Here is a 7,065-nt window from a genome sequence, read left to right on the forward strand (position 1 = left end):
AGTATTATAAATTCCTTGGTTGCGACAGGTGAAAGCCATTACGAACAATATCGTGATTTTGTTGGCAGCTTTTCTAATTCCAGAATTGACTCCGTTATTCTAAACTTTGACCAAAATAATGTCATCAAGAGTACTGCTTGAATCAAAAGAAGCTCCAAAAGCACTGGGAATATGATACAGACAATACTGCCTAACATGCTTAGACCCATTGAGGCTAAATTTATCCTCCTTGAAATAATGATGACTACTGAAGTTTGCAACGACAAGACAAGCATTTATCTTGGTATCAACACCATCAATTATAACAAGCAAGTCGAATTCATTTGCTATTTCAACAGATTGCTCAAGTTGCGCTAGAAAATTCCAATAGTAAAGCCTTGAAAGATTGTTTTGGAAGTGGTCGTGGCAGTCGAGGTTGACCAGTTTGTCCACCCAGTTTTATACTGCCATTTCAGTCAACAATTTTCCGCCTTTTGTAGTACTATCAAGAACAAATACACTAGAATACAATTCAATCGACAAGTAACGTGATATATCAAAATGTATATCATGCCCTTGAACATAAATGAGAAATAGACTCACCGGGATCAAATGAAAATTTATAAATATGTGGTTGTGCATCAATCTGGTTCCATCTAAAATCAAAGGGTCACTTCTTTTCCAGAGTGAGTCGACCACTTTATTGTCAACTAATTGTTGCCGGACTTTATGATAATAAATACCAAACAACTTGTACGCCTTGTTTACTGTAACTTTAGCACCGGTTTCTGTGATCTGCAATGGCATGCCTCCTTGGACATTTTTATATGTCATTATCGGAACTAGAGGAAGGTATCTCCTTAGAATAACAGTCCTCCTGTTTTGCTCGAGTTAGCCAAATTTCAGCACCCTCAATTTTAATTTGTGATGGTATATCCTTGTAGTCACCTTTTGGTTTCATAGCATCTGGCATTTGACACATTGCTTCAACATTCACAACATTTTCCGTTGTCTTATTCAACATTTTGGGCAAATGTTTGGTTGTTGTAGTCATAGCCTACATTCCAATATTGAGGCGAGGAAGAGTTGGCCATGGTATTCCATGAAGGAATAGTTGCAGTTCCTTCCGAACAACAGTCTATTGTGGTAAGTTGCCGGAGAAAGGCTAAACGCCTATCAGGTGTTTCTTGAGTCCGAGTTCAGAATCGCATGAACAATTTTGCTACAAAATAATCCAAATCGGCAAGTTGCTTGTTTCGAAATAACCAGCAATACCAATTCAAAGCATCCACATCCAAATATAAAGACTCCAATGACAATTTTTTTATCTAAACGAATGTTACAGTGAGTGAAATATTGTTCTACCTGAACCGTGTTGCAGGATCATCGAAGTTGAATCTGGATATTTCCACGAAATCTACTTCCATGGATGAACATGACTCAAGGGAAAATTGAGGTGTGGTTCGAGATAATTTCCCTACAACCTCTTGTAACATACATAGAATCTCAGCAATATCCTTTGACCATGAATCCTTCACAACTTCAATTGAACAATCAATAGTTTGAAATATTTGGTTCTCCATTGAAGACCTCTCAATGAAAGCACCAATGAAATATGTTGTTATTGTTGAATACAAATTACGACGTATAATACACACAACAAAGTAATAACACACTAATTACAGATAGATTAACATAGAAGAAGGTAACTAAAAGTAGATGAGATATTAGATAGAGAAAGAGGATGAGGGATAACAGAAAGCCAAAAATTCGACATAATTTGCATAACCGTTCTCTCTGGTCCCTAGGCCTTCTTAACATTAGCTAATTGGGCCTGGATCCCATATAAAACTCTCCTACATTTTACATGGCCCAATAATATCAAGTGGAGTAGTCAAATTTTGCCACGTCTAAGCCATAGGCCCCTATGAAGTCATTATAGATCACAACACATAATGCACGTTGAAACGTGGAAATTCGAGGCCTCATGTACTAGTACTAAAAAAAAGAACCTTGTTTTGTTTTATTTGTGGACAAATGATATCTGGTCAAGCATATGGTTGGATCATTAATTAAGATATATGTATTGTCCGACCTCGGCGGTTTATATGAGCATAGGAAATCTATACTTGATCGTTTCACTTGTCCCTTAATAGGATAAGTGATGAATCACACTGGATCTCTCTTAGATGATTATTGGATCGAATTCGCTCTTCAAAAAATTGTTTGTCACATACCTTCTGTCTGTTTCATATGTCTGTTTCATATGTGTGGAACCTATTTTTTTTTTTTTTAAAGTTCCAACCTCTCCCTCGAATACATAGGGTAGGTAGGACTAGAAGCAAATGGTTCCCTCTTGGCAATAAATTTTCCCGGCCTTTGATAAACTTACTCATAAAGGTCTTACGATTGAGATAACTATCTAACTAAACTAAAATAGTGTTCTTTCTAAGAGTAGGTGAAATCCCAAATTTTACTTGTATATGTACTTTTTAAAATTTTTGTGACACCCCTTAGAAAATTAGTCCCTCAATTTAGTCAAGGTAGCTTAAGTTAATACTCAAAACAATGAAAAACAAGTTCTAGGCAAGTAAAGCTCACTTTGCATAAACCATTTACAACTGTCATTCTTATTGAGAAACTTTTTGACAAAAGTTAGTCAAAATTATGTTTTGAAAAAACACACACACTCTCTAGAAGACTATAATTTTTGTCCTAAAAGAATCACAATTCACTCTTTGATTGTCCATTTATAAGAGTCGATGGAAAATCCAATGCTGGATGTAAGAGAAGTTTTGATAATTTCACGACTTGGTGGAATCCCAAAACTAATAAAAGCCCTTTGCTGAACTTCATTATTTCATTGCTTGAAGGTCCAAAATAAAGTATTTTGCAATTTCTTTTCCATTCAAATCCGACTGGACATTAAAAGTCTTCTTTAATCGATGTAATGGATGGAGGGATCAACAAAAGAAATGAAACACATGAGTTGAACAATGGAGACATTCCATCACCTTGTATGGAAAGTTGCTAGAATTTGTGAATCAATCATGAGTTCAATTTATAGAGTCCATACCTTTCTACCAACCCTAGAATCAAGTATTTATCTTTGTGGACTCTATAAATTTAAATCATGATTGATTCACAAATTTACATAACTTTTGACACATGGTGATGTATATACTCCACCATTTCAATTTATTTCTTCCATTTATTTTGTTGATGCCCCCATTCATTACAACCATCAAAGAAGACTTCAAATCTTTAGTCAGATTTGAATGAAAAGGGAATTGAAGGATGCTTCAATTTTGGACTTTCAATTACAAAATAATCCAATTCAAGAAATTGACTTTTTTTAGTTCTGAGATTTCACCAAGTGGTGAAACCACCAATGCTTCTTTTCCATTCATCATTAAATCTTCCATCAATTTTTGAAAATGGACAATAAAAGAGTCTTTTTTGATCCCTTTAGGACAAGAAAAAAAAATACTTTTAGACAGTCGTATTTTTTCAAAATTTTGTTTTGTCAAAAAAAAGTTCTCGAATTTTTTTCTACAAGTTAAAAATGGAGATGAAAGTTTCAAATGGTTTATGTAGGGTGAGGTTTATTCGTCTAATTTTATTTTCTTTGTAAGTATCAACTTAAGATTATACGTTAATTAAAATGCTTTAAGGGGTGCTAAATATATATATAAAAAAAGAAGATAAATATACGAGTAAGTTTAGGAATTAAATAAATTATTGTATATACATAAAAAAAATCACCTATCTACATAGTATACCTTTTCACTTGACACTTTTTTAATATATGGGATTTCACCATTATGATGATGATTACTTTGAATTTTAGATGCATGAGTTTTAGTCTAAATAAAATTGAGGGAAGAAAACGCTGTAAAGAAATACGATAGTTTTTTTTAAAAAAAATCTTACATCCAAAAAGAATATAAAAATCCTCAATTTTTTAAAAATAACATGGACATTCAATATATAGAAAGGTTGTGATAGATCTCTAATGGAGTTACTGTTGTGATAGGTATCTAATAGAGATATTTTGGGGAAGAAGATAAAAATTCTAAAACTAAAAAGAAGAAGAAAAATAAAGGGAGGAGATATATAGCATATCGTATTTTTTTTAGAAAAAAATATAAAGTAGCTTTTGCTCTATTTTTGTGCAACCAATTTTGGTTTGATAATGAAATATATGGTTGACAAATTATAAGGAGAAGAAAAGAAGAATAATAAAAATAAAATGTGAGAAAATCACGAAAAACTCACTTTCTAAAAAAATGAAATGTGACTATTTAGGTATACCTTCCAAAATGAACTTTCTTTTATGGGAATGTTGGAAAGGGAAAATTGCAAAAGACGATGGTTTAATAAGAATGAGGATCAATTTTAGCTTCAAATGCTATTGTTGTGAGTCTACGGCACAAGAAGAGATTATGAATCATTTATTTCTAACAACTCCCATAGGACAGTTTGCTAAATGTGCAAAATAGGCATGGAAGGGAACTTGCAACAAATAATAAATTCCTATATCAAACGTACAGTTCCAGAATTCTAATGTGGGAGATGAAATTCTGGAGGAATGCTAAAAAGACATAACAAGGGCATGTCATAATATAAATGACAAGAACAATGTCCAGGAACTGTGTTTCATCTTATCAAGATACTATATTCTTGAATTGACATACCAAGAAATTGGGAAGACATCTTGAAAAGAATAAAAGGATACAGGTCAAGACTACACTCTCATACAGTCATGTAAAAAATATCAATGCATGAACGCGATGAAGCACAACACGATTAGTGCAAGTACATAAATTCAAAGAAAAATGCATACAATTTTTATGTGATAAATCATGAAGGAAATTTAATATATGCTGAAGCTAGCATGATTGGCATAAGAACTAATACGGAGGCTGAGACAAGAGCTATATTTTATGCACTGAGGTACCACAGAAGAAATGACATAAAAAAAGTGATAGTAGAAATAGATTCATTGATATTAACAAAGATAATAAAACAACATGAGAAGTTTCTTGAGAACAAGCAGGGGATATATAAAAGGAGATTCAAGAATAAATGGTGAACACTCAAGAATATTTAAACATGTATACAGGAAGATAAATCAATTGGTAGAAAAATTTGGAAATGAATTGTACAAACATCAAGGCTAAGTCAATGGAGTAACTTTCTGTTATATTAACCTGTATTTATAAGGTTAACCAATAAACAGAAATAGAATTAAGATGAAGCAGGAAAAAATACAAAATAATTCGAGTCCACAAAAATTACTGTGTCTCCTTAAGAAATTTAATCCCCTCACTGTACCCGAGGTTATGGATTAATTTCTCCCAAGATAAAACGGATTAAACCTGTCTATAGCGGTACCTCAAACTCCTTTAACTTCAGCGAACTTCCGAACAGGAACAAGTTACACAGACTTAGTCGATCGACACTTTGATTTATTTGAGAGAAAAATATATGCAGAGAAAGAAAATTTCAGTGTTTGAAAAATCGAAAATTGACTTCCTTTTATAGCCATTTTCAGCAAAAAACGTGTCTGTTCAGAGAAATCTGTTCAGACCCGTTTTATCCAGAAAGTTGTGTCTTTTGGAAAAAATAACAACTTTTCGGAAAAATGTGTCTGTTAGGAAAATAGCGACTTTTTGGAAAGTAACGAATTTTCGAAAAGAGTAACAACTTTTCGAAATATTACCGTTACCCGCAAATTTATAAGAGATAATATTAACAGGATTTATTTAATTTAACAAAAACTGATTAAATAAAATTTGTCCAAAAAATTTATCAATCAATCACATCATTTGCCAAATCCAAATCCAAATCCAAATCTGAGGCCGAGTGAGCGACGACGACGGCGGCGCGAGGGAGCATCTTCTTCTTAGCTCTTTAAGAAGTAATGGAAGTGTTTCCTTATATAAGGACAACAATTTTCCTTTCTTTGCCGATATGGGAGAAATGACTTTTCATTTGCACTTTGCAAATGAATTTTCATTTTCCCTCCAAAATAGTTCCCTCACTTTTCATATTCTCTCTTTTCTTTTCCCATTCACACTTGCTAAACCCCAACACTTTCAACAGTTAATTGGAACATGCATGGGGATAATTAATTAAGATAAATCAAGGATACCTATGCTCACAATCAAAACAAAGAAAACAAGAACACATGAGATCAACCAAATAGGACCAAATGCACAACAATATTAAACATTAGAATGTCTCACATATATGTAAATCACTTCAGGGCTTATATAACGGTAAGATTTAAGTTACTTACAAAAAGTTGCAACGGTAAAAAACAAGAGCTTGAAAGTCACATGGAGACTAGAAAAACTGTTCCTAGAAAGGAACTCCTTCAGTTTTTGCCCATCACATGTCCTTTCAGTTGTGATGTCCAAATCTTCTTTTATTTGAAAGGAGAACGGGAGCATCTTGATATTTCTACTAAAACTTTAGTTGGAAAAAAGAAAGTTAGAGAGGGTTGGGAACAAGAGGAACACCGAAATAAATAAAGGAGATTAAGTGGATTTGGGTTCGCAACTCATTAACTCGACATCTCTATCAAAATCTCCTTGAAAAATCCAAACATTCATCGAAACCCTCGTATGCAGTAGAATAAAAGTTAGAAGGTAGACCGGAGGAAGGAACAATTGAAGCTTACCTTTGTGAGTTGAGAAGAGGATTAGAGAACAAGAAGACAAAAGGATTGATAATCCAATGCAACAGAAAAAGGAAGGTCAAAGTTGGAGAAAGTCCCAAGCGGCGACATGAGCAATATGTTTGGAGAGCAAGCTCAATTGAGAAACCCTAGAGAATATAAAAGTGATCGTTATAAAGAGACTAGGGTGGGAAAGAAATGGGCCACATAATTGTTTGATTTTTGTATTGATTCTTTTAATTTTTTTGGGCCGTTGGCCTTATTCTATACAACTTTAACAATCGATAAAACGAACCATCAACTCAATATTAACCCAAAAAATGTGGCTATTTAGTGTTAGATGATTTTTTTTAAAAAAACGTTTTGCTAAAAAAATTAAAATAGGCTATTTATTGTCAATT

The 7,065-nt window shown here is 33.1% G+C and overlaps 1 long non-coding RNA gene across 2 annotated transcripts; it reads right to left on the reverse strand.

Moving 5' to 3' along the window:
* Positions 1-299: 299 nt before the first annotated feature.
* On the reverse strand, positions 300-6,827 carry LOC107003645. 2 transcript variants are annotated; one of them, XR_001454687.2, is made up of 3 exons: positions 6,668-6,827; positions 6,284-6,456; positions 300-1,511 (listed from the first exon to the last, which is right to left on the reverse strand). It is a non-coding gene; the product is annotated as an uncharacterized LOC107003645 (long non-coding RNA). The 2 variants fall into 2 exon arrangements; XR_003575370.1 differs by having other exon boundaries at positions 300-1,569.
* Positions 6,828-7,065: the final 238 nt, after the last annotated feature.

The sequence above is a fragment of the Solanum pennellii genome, chromosome 1 (genome assembly GCF_001406875.1).
Source record: "Solanum pennellii chromosome 1, SPENNV200".
Taxonomy (NCBI): domain Eukaryota; kingdom Viridiplantae; phylum Streptophyta; class Magnoliopsida; order Solanales; family Solanaceae; genus Solanum; species Solanum pennellii.